Source organism: Heteronotia binoei, chromosome 4 (assembly GCF_032191835.1).
Source record: "Heteronotia binoei isolate CCM8104 ecotype False Entrance Well chromosome 4, APGP_CSIRO_Hbin_v1, whole genome shotgun sequence".
In the NCBI taxonomy this organism is placed as follows: domain Eukaryota; kingdom Metazoa; phylum Chordata; class Lepidosauria; order Squamata; family Gekkonidae; genus Heteronotia; species Heteronotia binoei.
The window spans coordinates 181372538-181390843 of NC_083226.1; the positions used below are offsets into that span (position 1 = coordinate 181372538).

At 47.7% G+C, this 18306-nt stretch overlaps 1 protein-coding gene across 2 annotated transcripts in view; it reads right to left on the reverse strand.

Moving 5' to 3' along the window:
- Positions 1-18306, reverse strand: part of FAM219A (family with sequence similarity 219 member A) — a 122522-nt gene that overhangs the window by 103252 nt on the left and 964 nt on the right. The window lies entirely within an intron of this gene.

The following is an 18306-nucleotide window of genomic DNA, read 5'->3' on the forward strand; positions in this document are numbered from 1 at the left end:
GTATTTTCAGTGTTGGAAGGTGGATTGAATAAAGTGCTGCTGTGGTCGACTGCAGGAAGGAAATTGGGACTCTGTATGGACTTCTATTGCTGATAAAATCTACAAAAGGAGACTCTTGTGGCCTTGCCGAGCCGGCCTAGTGGCACTGCGGCGGACCTCAGGGTGGAGTGAGTCGTTACCCGGGCAGTAGGGGAGGCGGCGGCGATTTGAGCTGGGCGGACGCAATAGGGAGGGGCGGAGCGATGAGGAGTGGAGCCGGCGTTGGCCGTTGTGGTGGAGCACTCGCGCGGATGGGAAAAGCTGTCAACCCCCCAGCCGACAAGGAAAACTGCTAATCCCCTCAGCCGACCCTCGCCCAGTCAAAGAAATCTTGCCCCCCCCCGGTAGGTTCTGCCGCGAGTCCTACGCAGCTGCAGTTTCGCCTACGTGTCGGACCAACGCTACTTGGCTGCTGGCGGCTCCCTGGATTGTCGTCGTCGGCTGTGGTGTTCCTGGGCGAGGATTGCGTCTGGCGGCGTTCAGGCTGTCCTCTGGCTGCTGCCGGCGGTGCCAGTGTTGCAGATTTGGCTGCAGCCCTGGTGAGATGGCTGCTTGGGCTGCACTCGGCTTGGTGGTGCTGTGTCTGGCTCCTGCGTGGAGAACTTCGGCGTTTGGGGGGCATGGGGAGGATCTCTGTCCCCTCCGTGCCTCCTGGGCAGCTGATTGGCGGGGATTGGACTTGGCCCCAGGACAGAAGGGGTGCCTGTACATAGACTGCACTTTAATACTATCTTTACTTATCATCAAGCACTTCCATTATTAGCACTTTCATTCCTAACAATTCACTTCAGTTGTACCTTAGTGAATGCCCACCTATCTTAACTGTTTTTATTGCTAACAATGAGTTTTGAATTATGTTTTAGCGGCTAAATTTAATTGAACCTAATGTATTAGTGGTTGATTAATTGGGGAGAGTAACTTGGGGGGAATTAATTTGGGTCGGGATTGCTATTGAATTAATTAGCTATTGGGAAATCTGATAGTTATTGGCTGATTAAGTTGGGGAGTGTAAATTAGTGGGTGTGGGGGTCTAGAATTTAATTGGCTATTAGGGTTAAATTGATTATTAGCTAATTAATTAATGAGATTAAAATTAAGAGGGGTTTTAAAATTAATTAACCATTTAGGGGAGGTTTAATTGGCAGGGGTTGATAGATTGATTGGGGAGGGTTTTTAGTTAGCAAGGGCAGAGACGGTAGAAACTAGAACTGGAATACAGGGCTGTAGCAGGGCATTCTATATACTGGTCTGAGGAGACTGTGGAGACCAGTGGGGGGGAATGACCAGACTGGGGATTCGAGTACTCCTGGGGAGGGGAAGGTATGACGGTGGGAACAGACATAAATGTAATGGAAGGCGGCTGAGATGTGTAGGTGCTCAGCCCCCTTCCAGTCTGCGTCCCATCCCAACGGTGACAGGAGGTGGGGCCAGGTTGAATTACTCACCTCTGTCACTGGTGTCATGCAATGCCAGATCCATTAATAATAAGACCTCAGTCCTTTGGGATTTCCTGTGTGAACAGGATATGGACCTGGCATGCGTGACTGAGACCTGGGTACGTGATGGGGAGACGGTAGCCCTCTCCCAAGTAGCCCCCCCCAGGGTACTCAGTCTTTCACCAGTAATGAACTAGCGGGCTGGGGGGAGGAGTGGCCCTATTCATACGGGAGACTTACTCCTTCCGGGCTCTCCCGAATCCAGAGATCGACGGCATTGAATGTGCGGGTCTGAAGTGGGATGTTGGAGAGGGTTTGGTGATCTGGCTGTTGTACTGACCACCTCACACACCCACCAACGCCTTTTCGTCCCTGATGGAGTCCGCAACAGGCTGGGCATTGGAACCCCAAGGCTCTTAATCCTGGGTGATTTCAATGTCCACGCCGATGACGCGAACTCCAATCAGGCGACGGACCTAGTGTCATCCATGGCTACGCTAGGACTCTCTCAATTTGTAGCAACACCCACATATCAGGCCAAGGACATATTAGACCTGATCTTTGCGTCGGGGGTTACAGTGGCCCAAATTACTGCTGATGCAGTGCCATGGTCGGACCACTATGTCCTCCTGTATCCTGAATTTACTGTCAATCCCTGGGCCGAGGGAGGCGAGACTGAAGGCTACCAAAGAAAGAGCCTTCTCAATTGCTGCCCCCCACTAGCGGAACCAACTCCCAGAAGATGTAAGGGCCTTGCAGGACTCTGCCCAGTTCCGCAAGGCCTGTAAAACAGTTCTATTTCGACTTGCCTTTAGTTAAACTACAGTACAAGTAGATGCCCAACATCGCTGAATGTAATGGTACCAACACTAGCACCAAAAATTGTTTTAAATTATTTTAAACTGTTTTAAATTGTTTAACTGGTAATGATTGTTAATTTTAATTGTTTGCTCACTGTTTTATTGTTTTATTGTTGTTAGCCGACCTGAGCTTGCTTCGGCGGGGAGGGCGGGATATAAATGCAAAGAATGAATGAATGTCTCTCTCTCTCTCAGCTTGGCTTCGCGAACGAAGATTTAAGAAGGGTGCAATAGTCCACGTCTGCCGCAGGCTCGCTGGTGGCTGACAAGACCAATGCGGGACAGGCAGGTCCGGCCACAGTGGCTGCAGGGAAAAGTCTGATTTAGGGTTGGTGCTGTAGCAGTGCGATTCTTTCTCAATCTCCTTTTGTCCTCAAGACCAGCTATGCGTGCGTTCTCAAAAGAAGAAACAGCCTGGTGGATGGTGTGCCTCCATGCTTTGCGATCTGAGGCTAGGTCAGACCACTGGTGATGGTTGATGCGACAGGTGCCAAGGAATTTCTTCAAGGAGTCCTTGTACCTCTTCTTTGGTGCCCCCCTATTTCGATGGCCGGTGGAGAGTTCGCCATACAGGGCAATCTTGGGAAGGCGGTGGTTTTCCATCCTAGAAATATGCCCTGCCCAGCGCAGCTGCGTCTTCAACAGCAGTGCCTCGATGCTGGTAACCTCCGCCCGCTTGAGAACTTCAGTGTTGGTCACAAAGTCACTCCAGTGGATGTTGAGGATGGTGCGAAGGCAGCGCTGATGAAAGCGCTCAAGGAGTCGCAGGTGATGACGGTATAAAACCCACGATTCAGAGCCGTAGATGAGGGTTGTCATCACAACCGCTTTGTAAACATTGATCTTTGTGCCTTTTTTCAGATGCTTGTTGCTCCACACTCTTTTGTGCAGTCGGCCAAAGGCACGGTTTGCCTTTGCCAGCCTGTTGTCAATCTCCTTGTCGATCTTAGCATCTGAGGAGATGATGCACCCCAGGTAGCTGAACTGCTGGACGGTCTTCAGAACTGATTCACCCACAGTGATGCAGGGAGGGTGATAATCTTCCTGGGGTGCAGGCTGGTGGAGAACTTCTGTCTTCTTCAGACTAACTTCTAGGCCGAATAGCTTGGCAGCCTCTGCGAAGCAGGACGTCATATGCTGCAGAGCTGATACCGAGTGGGAGACGAGTGCAGCATCATCAGCAAACAGTAGCTCTCGGATGAGTTTTTCCATTGTCTTGGAGTGGGCCTTTAGTCGCCTCAGGTTGAACAGGCTGCCATCGGTGCGATAGCGGATGTAGACACCATCGTCATCATCTAGATCTACTGCGGCTCTTTGAAGCATCATGCTAAAGAAGATCGTAAAGAGAGTTGGCGCGAGAACGCAGCCTTGCTTTACACCTGTGTCTATTGGGAAGGTCTCCGAGAGGTCGTTGCAGTGTCTGACTTGGCCTCGCTGGTCTTCGTGTAGCTGGATGATCATGCTGAGGAACCTTGGGGGACATCCTAAACGTTCCAAGATGAATGAATGAATGAATGAATGAATAAATAAATAAATGTGGATGGTTTCCCTGGATTCCGACTTGTCTTCTGCCATTTCCTTTCTGGAGGATACGATTTTAACACCTGATAGTTTGTCATATAATGTCCCTAATCTGGAGATTATAAGCGTCCGATTGTCTGATGGAAGAGTTGCAAAGTTGTGCAGCAACTCTATTTCTACTGTATTCTCCAGCCAGTCATTGTCGTCTTCTTCACAGTGCCTCTCTGGCTCTACTACTGGAGTAAGATCCACTTTCATCCCAGGCTCCTGAGGGCAGCCCTCAGTTTCGATCATCAGGTCTTGACTATCCTTTTCTTCTTGCATATGATCGTTTGGAATTCTGAACATTACGGGATTTATAATTGTGTTAATAAATACACGGGTAGGAAAAATTCCATGGCGTCTTAAATCGTTTCTGCGCATGAGTACCGTGCAGGGGATCCTTGAACTTTTAAAAGTAAGTACCACTCTATAAATCTGAGTAGCATTGGTGATATTCTCTACCTCCTCCAAATCAATGTTCATTTTCTGGATTCTCAAGACATGGCTAAGGGAATCCACCACTCTATATTTAGAGTCCCATCGGTGAATTTTTCCTTGAGCACTACAAACCCCCATCTTTAAAAAGGGTTCCAGAGGAGATCCGGGAAATTACAGGCCAGTCAGTCTGACTTCAATACCGGGAAAGTTGGTAGAAACCATTATCAAGGACAGAATGAGTAGGCACATTGATGAACACGGGTTATTGAGGAAGACTCAGCATGGGTTCTGCAAGGGAAGATCTTGCCTCACTAACCTGTTACATTTCTTTGAGGGGGTGAACAAACATGTGGACAAAGGAGACCTGATAGATGTTGTTTACCTTGACTTCCAGAAAGCTTTTGATAAAGTTCCTCATCAAAGGCTCCTTAGAAAGCTTGAGAGTCATGGAGTAAAAGGACAGGTCCTCTTGTGGATCAAAAACTGGCTGAGTAATAGGAAGCAGAGAGTGAGTATAAATGGGCAGTCTTCGCAGTGGAGGACGGTAAGCAGTGGGGTGCCGCAGGGCTCGGTACTGGGTCCCATCCTCTTTAACTTGTTCATAAATGATTTAGAGTTGGGAGTGAGCAGTGAAGTGGCCAAATTTGCGGATGACACTAAATTGTTCAGGGTGGTGAGAACCAGAGAGGATTGTGAGGAACTCCAAAGGGATCTGTTGAGGCTGGGTGAGTGGGCGTCAACGTGGCAGATGCGGTTCAATGTGGCCAAGTGCAAAGTAATGCACATTGGGGCCAAGAATCCCAGCTACAAATACAAGTTGATGGGGTGTGAACTGGCAGAGACAGACCAAGAGAGAGATCTTGGGGTCATGGTAGATAATTCACTGAAAATGTCAAGACAGTGTGCGTTTGCAATAAAAAAGGCCAACGCCATGCTGGGAATTATTAGGAAGGGAATTGAAAACAAATCAGCCAGTATCATAATGCCTCTGTATAAATCGATGGTGCGGTCTCATTTGGAGTACTGTGTGCAGTTCTGGTCGCCGCACCTCAAAAAGGATATTATAGCATTGGAGAAAGTTCAGAAAAGGGCAACTAAAATGATTAAAGGGCTGGAACACCTTCCCTATGAAGAAAGGTTGAAACGCTTAGGGCTCTTTAGCTTGGAGAAACGTCGACTGAGGGGTGACATGATAGAAGTTTACAAGATAATGCATGGGATGGAGAAAGTAGAGAAAGAAGTACTTTTCTCCCTTTCTCACAATACAAGAACTCGTGGGCATTCGATGAAATTGCTGAGCAGACAGGTTAAAACGGATAAAAGGAAGTACTTTTTCACCCAAAGGGTGATTAACATGTGGAATTCACTGCCACAGGAGGTGGTGGCGTCCACAAGCATAGCCACCTTCAAGAAGGGGTTAGATAAAAATATGGAGCAGAGGTCCATCAGTGGCTATTAGCCACAGTGTGTGTGTGTGTGTGTGTATATATATATATATATATTTGGCCGCTGTGTGACACAGAATGTTGGACTGGATGGGCCATTGGCCTGATCTAACATGGCTTCTCTTATGTTCTTATGTTCTAAACCACCATGGCAATCTTATTAGGTTGTAGTACTAAATGTTGTTCTTGAGATCTTGTGGGAGGCTCATATCTAGGGAGGGAGCTCTCCTTCCCATGCTGCCTCACGTTGTTCAGGAGTGAGCATATTTAGAATACCTGATTTGGGGTTTGACTGGACTTTCTCCCTGAGTTGTAAGATGGTCCTAGTCAGACTTCCAAGACGGTCGTTCATGAGAGTCAGAGAAGTATATATGGAAGTCACAGTGTGGGCCGTCAGTTCAATGAAGTTAGCTTTCAGGTCATCATTCATTCCATTTGTCTCAGTAGATATATGGTTACACCTTCTTCTGCTCTGACTTCCAGCTACATCATGCTGGGACGTTGGCTCTTCCCCTTCCTCATCAACTAACGCTGCAAAGCGATTTGACACTGATACGGTGTAAGCAAGCTTGTCTTTCAGGGGAAATAATTCATTCATTTTGGTCTGTTTGCAAGCTGGTGGGTTTATCTCCTCCTCTTCTTCACCACTACGTGGTCTCTTCAAGGCCCTCATTTTGGTCTAACTTTCAGGTTAATTACAGTCCAGAAGTTCAAAGTTCTCTCTTCATAAATTGACACTTCGTGAGCTAACACTGCTCCATCCCAGAGTCAGAAACGATGCTAAAAACAACAAAAAAGGGTTCTTTTCTTATGTTCAGAGTAAGAAAAAGAGCAAGGACACGGTGGACCCATTGCGAGGGCAAGAAAGCGAAATTGTAACAGGTAATGAAGAGAGGGCGGAACTGCTCAATTCCAACTTTTCCTCAGGCTTCTCTTCTGAGGGAAACGGTGCTCAACATGGCAAAAACAGAACATATAAGGAGGGTATGAAGTTCCAACCTAGGATCAGCATAGGGGTAGTCCATAAACACCTAGTTTCTTTAAATGAAACTAAGTTCTCAGGGCCAGATGAATGGCATCCAAGGGTTCTAAAAGAGCTTGCGGATGTAATTTCTGAGCCTCTGGCTATTATTTTTGAGAATTCTTGGAGAACAGGAGAGGTGCCGGAAGATTGGAGGCAGGCTAATGTTGTCCCCATCTTCAAGAAAGGGAAAAAAGATGATCCGGGTAACTACCAACCCGTCAGCTTGACGTCTATACCTGGAAAAGTTTTAGAACAAATCATCAAACATTTAGAAAGAATGGATGTGATTACTAAGAGCCAGCATGGTTTTCTCAAGAACAAGTTATGTCAAACTAACCTGATCTCTTTTTTTTGAGAAAGTGACTACCTTGCTGGATCGGGGGTATGCTGTAGACATCGTTTAACTTGATTTCAGTAAGCCTTTTGATAAAGTTCCACATACTATCCTTGTTGATGTTGGTAAAATGTGGTTTGGATCCTGTTACCATTAGGTGGATCTGTAACTGGTTGACAGATCGCGCCCCAAGAGTGCTTGTGAATGGTTCCTCATCCTCTTGGAGAGGAGTGACGTGGAGTACCTCAAGGATCTGTCCTGGGACCTGTTTTGTTCAACATTTTTATCAATGATTTGGATGAAGGAATAGAGGGAATTCTTATTAAATTTGCAGATAATACTAAATTGGGAGGGGTTGCAAACACAGAAGAAGATAGAAACAGGATACAGGAGGACCCTGACAGGCTGGAAAACTGGGCTAAAATCAATAAAATGAATTTTAACAGGGATAAATGTAAAATTCTGCATTTAGGTAGGAAAAATCCAATGCATGGTTATAGGATGGGGGAGACTTGTCTTAGCAGTAGTATGTGCGAAAAGGATCTAGGGGTCTTAGTGGATCATACGCTGAACATGAGTCAACAGTGTGATGCGGTGGCTAAAAAGACAAATGCAATTTTGGGCTGTATCAACAGAAGTATAGTGTCCAGATCACGTGACGTGGGAGTATTGCTTTACTCTGCTGTGGTAAGACCTCACCTGGAGTACTGTGTTCAGTTTTGGGCACCACATTTTAAGAAGGATATAGACAAGCTGGAACGGGTCTAGAGGAGGGCGACAAAGATGGTGAGGGATCTGGAGATCAAGTCCTATGAGGAAAGGTTGAAGGAGCTGGGGATGTTTAGCCTGGAGAGGAGGTGGCTGAGAAGTGATATGATCACCATCTTCAAGTACCTGAAGGGCTGTCATATAGAGGATGGTGTGGAATTGTTTTCTGTGGCCCCGGAAGGTAGGACCAGAACCAATGGGTTGAAATTAAATCAAAAGAGTTTCTGGCTCAACATGAGGAAGAATTTCCTGACTGTTAGAGCGATTCCTCAGTGGAACAGGCTTCCTCGGGAGGTGGTGCGCTCTCCTTCCTTGGAGGTTTTTAAGCAGAGGCTAGATGGCCGTCTGACAGCAATGAAGATCCTGTGAATTTAGGGGGAGGTGTTTGTGAGTTTCCTGCATTGTGCAGGGGGTTGGACTAGATGACCTTAGAGGTCCCTTCCAACTCTATGATTCTATGACTGGTGCTTGCACAGGGGACTACCTTTACCTTTATAAACCTCTGGAACTCAATGCTAGAAGGCAACATCCAGGGAGAGCCTTGTTTTTTTTTTTGCTCCAGGCCAACTGGTTGGCCAGTATGTGAAACAGGATACTGCACTAGACAAACCAGTGGTCTGATCCAGCAGGACTCTCCTTATGTTTAGCACAACACGAGAGAAATATCTGCCAAGGACACGTGATAGGAGGAATCTGGACGAGACACTCAGCAGACAGATGCAAGGGTTTCTATTTTCTGCACTGTTCCCTCTATTCTCCCCACAAGACTTTCAGTTCTTTGCTGCTGCCCTTTTTGGGCAATCTCTTCCTCCCTCTTTTGGATCCATTTTAAAATCCTTTTGATATTTAAATGCCGTCATTTGAATAACAAAGCTAAAACGTTATGAACAGCTGAGTGCTAGTCTTAATCCCAAACAGACTTCAGCAAACATTTGACATCAGAGTTTCATGCTCAAGTAGATTTCCCCCCTCTTTCAAAAATGATGATAATCCCAATTTCTCTGGGATTATCAGGGATTCTTCGGGTGATATCGTCAACCTGTCCCTTTCAACAGGGACCTTCCCAGAGAAATTGAAGGAGGCAGTGGTTCGTCCGCGTTTGACAAAACCATCATTAGACCCTGGTGTCTTGGCCAACTACCGCCCAGTTTCGAATTTACCATTTCTGGGTAAGGTAGTTGAGAAAGCGGTGGCAGAGCAGTTCCAGGTTTTCCTGGATGAGACATCCAGCTTGGACCCATTCCAGTCTGGCTTTCGCCCGGGCCACGGGACGGAGCCTGTCCTAGTCGCTCTCACAGATGACTTAAGGCGGCATCTGGATCAAGGCGGGTCAGCGCTGCTGATACGTCTTGATCTGTCAGCAGCATTTGACATGGTCGATTACGATCTTATGACCCACTGCCTCGCCGTCGCCGGAGTTCGGGGGGTGGCCTTACAATGGTTTTCCTCCTTTCTCTGGGGACAAAGGGTGGTGCTTGGTGAGCAGACTTCCTTGAGGCATCCACTTGTATGTGGAGTACCGCAGAAAGCCATTCTCTCGCCAATATTATTTAATATCTATATGCGCCCCCTTGCCCAGATTGCCCGAAGTTTTGGGCTGGGTTGCCACCAGTACGCCGATGACACCCAGCTCTATCTGTTGATGGGTGGCTGGCCAGTCGCTACCCCTGACCAGTTGTCTGAGGCATTGGGAGCCGTGGCTGGGTGGTTACAACAGAGCCCGCTGAATCTGAATCCAGTTAAGACAGAGGTCCTGTACCTGAGTTGGGGTGGGGTAGGTATGGGCATCGAGCTCCCAGCTTTGGACGGTGCCACACTGGTGCTAGCCCAAAAGGTGAGGAGCTTGGGAGTGACCTTGGATGCCTCCCTTTCCATGGAGGCCCAGATCACGATGGTTGCCAGGTCTGCCTTTTGTTATCTTCGGCAGATCAGGCAGCTAGCACCATCTCTATTCCCCCAGGACCTGGCCACAGTGATCCATGCAATGGTCACTTTCAGACTAGACTACTGTAACTCGCTCTACGCTGGTTTATCCTTGAGACTGATCCGGAAACTGCAGCGGGTTCAGAATGCGGCGGCTCGCCTGCTGACTGAACCACCTTTACAGGTGGGCATTTGGCCGGCGCTCCACAATCTGCACTGGCTGCCCATCGAGTACTGGATCCGCTTCAAGGTTCTAATGCTAACATTTAAAGCCTTACGTGGCCTGGGACCAACATACCTGTGGAACCGTCTCTTTCCATATATGCCCAGGAGGTCGTTACGTTCAGCCTCCCAACATCTGTTGGCCGTCCCCGGCCCAAGAGATGCCCGCCTCGCCTCAAATAGGGCCAGGGCTTTTTCAGTCCTGGCCCCAACCTGGTGGAATCAGCTCCCTATTGAGATCTGAGCCCTACCTGGCTTATTAGCCTTCCACGGGGCCTGTAAAATGGAGCTGTTCCACCAGGCTTTTAGCTGAGGCTGTGGGCATCTATTCTTGATCTGGTTGGCCTCCCTGGCCAGCATGGGGAGGGACGGTGGCTCAGTGGTAGAGCATCTGCTTGGGAAGCAGAAGGTCCCAGGTTCAATCCCCGGCATCTCCAAAAAAAGGGTCCAGGCAAATAGGTGTGAAAAACCACAGCTTGAGACCCTGGAGAGCCATGAATGGGGCTGTGGCTCAGTGGCAGAGCATCTGCTTGGGAAGCAGAAGGTCCCAGGTTCAATCCCCAGCATCTCCAAAAAAGGGTCCAGGCAAATAGGTGTGAAAAACCTCAGCTTGAGACCCTGGAGAGCCGCTGCCAGTCTGAGAAAACAATACTGACTTGGATGGACCAAGTGTCTGATTCAGTATAAGGCAGCTTCATATGTTCATATGTTCACTGTCATCTGTGCTAGGAATTGGAATAAAAACTGCCATCCCTACGAGATATTATGATGTGAGATGGCTAGGCTGGGCAATATGTGACGTCATGGTAAACTGAGTGCTGTTGAGTCGTCTGTTTTAAAATGCTTTTATTGTATTTCATTGTTTTATTATATGTTGTACTCCGCCCTGAGCTCTATGGGGAATGGGCAGAATAGAAATTCACTAAAATAATAAAAATAATGCATGATCACCTTGCTTTTACTGCCTTATCTCATACCTTTGCAACCAACTTTCTGTATTACAGTATGTCGTGCCTTAGGCCTGGGGTGTCGAACTCATTTGTTATGAGGGCCGGATCTGACATAAAATGAGACCTTGTTGGGCTGGGCCATGTCAGGTTGGGCCAGGCCATGTGTGCACCTATTTAAGATTAGGTAGCAGAGATATAAACTTTATAAAGGACACAGACAAATACAATTAATTTTAAAAAAACCCTTAAAATATGCTGAAAATGTTAGCACTTGTTGGTCTTAAAGGTGCTTTCTTTGTATCTTTCCCATGGGATCCAGGGAACTGGGCAAAGGAAGCTGTGGCTCTTTCTTTCCTTCCCCAGGGGACTGGGGGGGGGGAGCCTCAGCCAATAGAAGGAAGAGAGACTTGGCTCAATAGCTCTGCTGTGCAATTGAGAGAGCCTGGAAAAACAAGCTTTGCCTCCCCCCCCCCCAAGAGTGAAGCCTCAACCAATGGAGAAAATAGAGGCTTTACTCTATAGCTCCTGTGCTATTGAGCAAGCCTGGCAAAGCAAGCTGTGATGCAGAAGGAATACAAACTGAGAGAGGTCACTATAATGGATAACACAACAAAAATGCAAACTAGTGACCAATTTACTAAGAAATATATAGAAACCAGTCCAAATGTTTAAAGAAGCCTCATACTGAGCTGTAGCCGATGTGAAATTGCTGTTGGAGACGCTCTGCGTTCCCTTTTTAAAAAAAAAATTATGTAAAGAATCTATATAATTGAATCAATATTGATCCCAGGTCTGACGAAGACTGGAAAGAAACAATCAATTGGCTTGTCACCACACTACTTTGGGAATGAATGTACATGTTTTGGACATTTGGAGTGGTTTCTATATATTTCTTAGTAAATTGGTCACTAGTTTGCATACTTTGTTGCATAATGCAGAAGGAAGCAGATGACGGCCAGTTGCTCAGGGGCCTGATTCAGCCCCTGGGCTGCTTTTTTGTCCCCCCTGCCTTAGACAGTCTGCACTGTTTTCTAGCCCTGAAATCCTAGTACTATGGGATGTTTTGCACTGTATGACTGACTTGTTTTCTATATTTCGTACTTCCTCGAGTCTCAGTAAGAAAGGCTGGCAATAAAAAAAAAAAAGCAAATGATTTATGTCTGAGAATTACCTGCTAGCATTCTCACAACATTTATAGCTTTTACAATGACAAGGAAATACATGTAACTAATGGAGTGTGGGGGGAGAAGAAGAAGATATTGGATTTATATCCCGCCCTCCACTCCGAAGAGTCTCAGAGCGGCTCACAATCTCCTTTCCCTTCCTCCCCCACAACAAACACCCTGTGAGGTGGGTGAGGCTGAGAGAGAAGAAGAAGATATTGGATTTATATCCTGCCCTCCACTCAGAAGAGTCTCAGAGCGGCTCACAATCTCCTTTACCTTCCTCCCCCACTACAGACCCCCTGTGAGGTGGGTGGGGCTGGAGAGGGCTCTCACAACAGCTGCCCTTTCAAGGACAACCTCTGCCAGGGCTATGGCTGACCCAAGGCCATTCCAGCAGGTGCAAGTGGAGGAGTGGGAATCAAACCCGGTTCTCCCAGGTAAGAGTCTGCACACTTAACCACTGCACCAAACTGGCTCTCCCAGAAGCTGCCCTTTCAAGGACAATGTGAGGGCTATGGCTGACCCAAGGCCATTCCAGCAGCTGCAAGCGGAGGAGTGGAGAATCAAGCCCGGTTCTCCCAGATAAGAGTCCGCACACTTAACCACTACACCAAACTGGCTCTCCAGGGGTTTGCATTAATGATGGCAGGCTGTAGTGATCCCTGTTTTCACGTCTCAGTGAGATAAACTATCAAACCGATGCTGCGATTTTCAGCTCAAATTCAAACAAAAACGCTAACCGCGGAAGAGGATTTTAGTTACACAGATGCCACAGTATCTGCCACAGCTGGTTCGTAAGGCTAAATTCCAAGGAAACCATCAAGAACTGGGAAAGCTTAAGCTAAGAACACTACCCAAGACCACTTGGCCCTTGCCACCTTTAACCACCAGTATGTGAATGTTTCCCATCAAAATAATTTCCTTAATCGGATCCTCACAACATATCTGAAAGTTAAGGAATCAAAGGAAAGCTAACGATGGACCTCAAAGCATCTACTCTGGCCCACTGTTAGAAGTTTGAACAAAACATACACCAAGCATCATCATCATGATATTGGATTTATATCCCGCCCAATACTTTGAATCTCAGAGCAGTCACAATCTCCTTTACCTCCCCCCCCACAACAGACACCCAGTGAGGTGGGTGGGGCTGAGAGGGCTCTCACAGCAGATGCTCTTTCAAGGACAACTCCTACGAGAGCTATGGCTGACCCAAGGCCATTCCAGCAACTGCAGGTGGAGGAGTGGGGAATCAAACCCAGTTCTCCCAGATAAGAGTCCACACGCTTAACCACTACACCAAACTGGCTCTCACAGAAGCCGCCCTTCCAAGGACAATGTGAGGGCTATGGCCGACCCAAGGCCATTCCAGCAGGTGCAAGTGAAGGAGTGGGGAATCAAACCCGGTTCTTCCAGATAAGAGCCCGCACACTTAACCACTACACCAAACTGGCTCTCACAGAAGCTGCCCCTTCAAGGACAATATGAGAGCTATGGCTGACCCAAGGCCATTCCAGCAACTGCAGGTGGAGGAGTCGGGAATCAAACCCGGTTCTCCCAGATAAGAGTCCAAACACTAAACCACTACACCAAACTGGCTCTCAAATTAAGGTTTTGCACTGGGCAGTAATATATGGAATATTTAAATATTCAGGGAAGAAAAGCAGGCCCAGATCACACAGCTAAAGTAGGAAGGAAAAATTCAAGGAGACTAAATGTTGCCAAATTTCATGTAGCATTCAATTCTGCTGAAACACAGAATGAAACATGAAATAAGAGAAAGATGGAAGCAACAGACAAAATCACATACAAACGTTTCCAAAGGCAAATGTTAACAAGACAGACTCTTCCATTGAGACCTCAAAATGCAACTGAATGTGGCTTATTCTGGGACATCTGATGTAGAGAGAGAAGAGATGAGATGTGGATTTTTCAGCACTTTATTCTTTAGTGGAACATTTACCATTTCGTAAAATCAGCAGCAATGAACAGATGCCACTGTGAGAACATTACTGTATAAGCTAGGCAGTTTCAAAGTTGTCATTAACGCTCTTCAATTGATTATTCCTTAGGAAATGTGTGAGGACATGTTTTATTGATTTATATGTCAGAGTGGGGGAGATAAAATCACAAATACATATAATAATCCACAAAAAATCTAAGTGTTAATTCACCTGATCGGTGATGCAAGTCATATTAAAGCTAAACAAGAATAGATTATTACTATTATTAGGCTATTTATGGAACTAACCGATGATGAGGAGCCCCAGTAATCTCTGCAGACTAGAGCTAAACTCTGTAACAACAGACAAATAGACAATCACATCACGGACACGTCTTTGGGTGTGCTAAATGTGCTAAAAGTAGTGCATCTACAGGCTCAAATGCCTTCCCTTTCCTCCAGTTTGGTGTAGTGGTTAAGTGTGTGGACTCTGGCAGAACTGAGTTTGATTCCCCACTCCTCCATTTGCAGCTGCTGGAATGACCTTGGGGCAGCCATAGCTCTCATAGGAGTTGTCCTTGAAAGGGCAGCTTCTGGGAGAGCCCTCTCAGCCCCACCCACCTCACAGGGTGTCTGTTGTGGGGGAAGAAGATAAAGGAGGTAAGCCGCTCTGAGTCTCTGATTCAGCGAGAAGGGCAGGGTATAAATCTGCAATTCTTTTTCTTCTTTAAATTTCGATATTATCTTTAAATGTTTACAAGTACCATTGCTATAAAAATAACTTCCATATAAGGCTTTGAATTTGTTCAAAGATTTCAACAACACTTAGTCCCCCCCCCCCCCCCACAATAATTAAACATTTCATTTTGAGTATTTGTTACTACTAGGACATAAAATTAACCTAGGATACTTTTAAAGTTTAGTTTAAAAAATATAAGATAATCATGCTAAATAAGCTGTGCTCAGAGAATCAGATAATTTTCTAGAAAGTTTTGTGATTTCCATTTTTCTTGGAAGCTCATACTACTGGGAACATCCTAAATGCCTAGAAGCCTGATGCCACGGCTGAGCATTTCATAATATTATTGCAGCTGCAGGAATGGCCTCAGAGTTAAAATTTTCAGACACCTAGGGATTTTAAATACATCTCAACTTCTTTACAAGAAAGCTGAAGCAAAAGCCATTACCATGAAAGGCAGACACCAAGTGGGGTGGGGAGGCTAAAAGGCAGCAAATCAGAATGTGACCCTCGGTGTGCGAACCACACAACACAGCGGTGGGATCTCAGCACCGATGCAATAAGGGAGACTGATCATCAGATCAGTAGAGGGAAGTATATTGGCACGCAAGAATTTGTCATGAATCAATTAACCTAATGGGTGTAAACATCATGCCCATGACAATCCGAGCTCTAACTCAAGAAAGCTGACGTGGAATAAGCTCTGTAAACCTCTACAGCGCCACAAGGCTCCTGTTTCATTCTGCCCAGGTACAAAACCCCTAAGAATAATTTATTAACACATTTATATCCCACCCTTCCCCATGTCTCAAAGAAGCTTACAATACATAAAATAAAACTCCCCCCTCCATAAAGCACTTGCGAGCTATCCTCCATTAAAGAAGCTGTGACTAAAGCAGACTCGGCAGCACCTCGGAAACACGTATGCGTCACTGCCGTTTCAGAACCTTGGCAGTGGACAGCAACCTCCAAAAGAGTCCTATGTATGTTTTAACCCATTGGGAGAAAAGGCTTTGACACAGCATGCATTTCCCTCTCGTCCCAACACACGCACAGCACATCAAGGCTTCCAGCAAGATGCAGAAGCATTTCCATCACAGCACGGATGCACACAGTATGCAGTACAGCCTTGGGCACAAAGACCCCGGCGAGTGTCATAATAAATCTGTTCTGTTCCCCCTCCTGCCTGTAGATGCTGCTGCCCACATGCAATATTTATCCCCTTCTCCCATGCACGCTTACAGAAAGATTACATCATCAGCCAGATAAGGTTCCAAAAAAACATGCAGTCATTTCTCACGGCCAACAAGCCCAAAAGGAAGAGAGAGAAGAACGGGCCTCTGAGATCTCTCTGAAGAAACTGAACCGGAGCATACAAATCTCCAGACCAGGTTATCATAGCACAACAAACGACTCTGAAAAGAACACAAGATTGGTGGGACTCGGGAAAGGGGGAACCAGACACAGCTGCAGAGCAGCAGTAACGAAACCGTCTGTGGATAGGCCTCTGCAACGGAGAGCAGATGCCAGCTGCAGGGGGACAATCAAGAACGAGAGAGATGGCATCCCTGCCAAGAAAATCCAGCCAGAAATCTCACAGAGAACTCCCCTCCGCAATCTGTCTCTGAAATCCTAATCCATGAGCCCCCTAAATCCAGCTCAGAAGTTCCAATTCATGTGCATCAGAGAAGCCCCTCAAATCTGGCCCAGAAGTCCAAATCTGCATGCATTAGAGAAACCTCAAGAATCTGACCAAGGAATCTCGATCCGTGTGCATTACAGAACTCCCCAAAATCTAGCCCAGAGGTCCCATTCCACGTGTGTTAGGAAAGCTCCCCCCCTTTCCAAGCCCTGTTTTAAAACAGGGGAATCATTGCCCCCCCTCCAGTTTGCATTGGAGGGAGAGGCAGGAGGGGATTGGATAAACATCTGCATTAGAGGTCACAGAATCATAGAATTGGAAGGGACCTCCAGGGTCATCCAGTCCAATCCCCTGCACAATGCAGGAAATCTACAAATACATACTCCAAGGTCTATCACTGGCTATTAGCCACACGGTATAGATGGAACTCTCTGTCTGGGGCAGTGATGCTCTGTATTCGTGGTGCTTGTGGGGGGGGGGCAACAGTGGGGGAGGGGCTTCTAGTGTCCTGGCCCCACTGGTGGACCTCCTGATGACACTTGTGTTTTTCTGGTCACTGTGCGGCACAGAGTGTTGGACTGAATGGCCCACTGGCCTTATCCAACATGGCATCTCTTATGTTCTTATGGTACAGATGGAACTCTTCTGTCTGGGGCAATGATGCTCTGTATTCCTGGTGCTTGGGAGGGCTTATAGTGTCCCGGCCCTATTGATGGACCTCCTGACGGCACCTGGTTTTTTTGCCACTGTGTGACACAGTGTTGAACTGGATGGGCCACTGGACTGATCCCATGTGGATTCTCTTCTGTTCTTAAGAGCAGAGGTCGATGAGTGGTTATTCTCCACAAGGTAGAGAGGAAACACTCTGTCTGGGGCAGTGATGCTCTGTCTTCTTGGTGCTTGAGGGGGCAAGAGTAGGAGGGCTTCTAGTGTCCTGGCCCCACTGATGGACCTCCCGATGGCACATGGGTTTTTTGGCCACTGTGTGACACAGAGTGTTGGACTGGATGGGCCACTGGCCTAATCCAACATGGCTTCTCTTATGTATGGGGTAGGGATGTTCTGTATTCTTGGTGCTTGGGGGGGGGCAAGAGTGGGAGGGCTTCTAGTGTCCTGGCCCCACTGATGGACCTCCTGATGGCACGTGGGTTTTCTGGCCACTGTGTGACACAGAAGGTTGGACTGGATGGGCCACTGGCCTGATCCAACAGGGCTTCTCTTATGTTCTTACAAAAGAAGGCTGCTTTTCCCCCAATGACACCAGACTCCAAAACTGAAAGGCCAGACTGTCCCCCCCACCCAATGTGAAGCTCCACCCTGCAAAAAGGAAAAAAACATCTTGATGCATGGTGGAGGGGGGAGAGAGAAAGGGAAAAGTGGAAGCCGGCAGCCTCCCTCCCCCAGGGTGTCGCCCTCCCTCCCTCCCCTCCTGCCGCAGAGGTGGGGCCGCCAGTACAAAGGCCACCCCCCCTGCCACTTCCCATGGAGGGGGCAAAGGAGTCTCCCCCTCCACCACCTTCATCCCTCTGGGGGGATTTGGCGCCCCCGTCAAGGGGCTGTGGGGGAGGGGTGTTGGAGAGAGGCCCCTCCCCCTCCTGAGGCGAGGCCCCCTCAAGGGGCTGTGGGGGAGGGGTGGGGGAGAGAGGCCCCTCCCCCTTCTGGGGCAGGGCTCCTGCCCCTTCCCCTTCTGGGGTGGGGCTCCTCCCCCTCCTGAGGCAAGGCCCCCTCAAGGGGCTGTGGGAGAGAGGCCCCTCCCCCTTCTGGGGCAGGGCTCCTCCCCCTCCTGGCCCCTCCCCCTCCTAAGGCAAGGCCCCC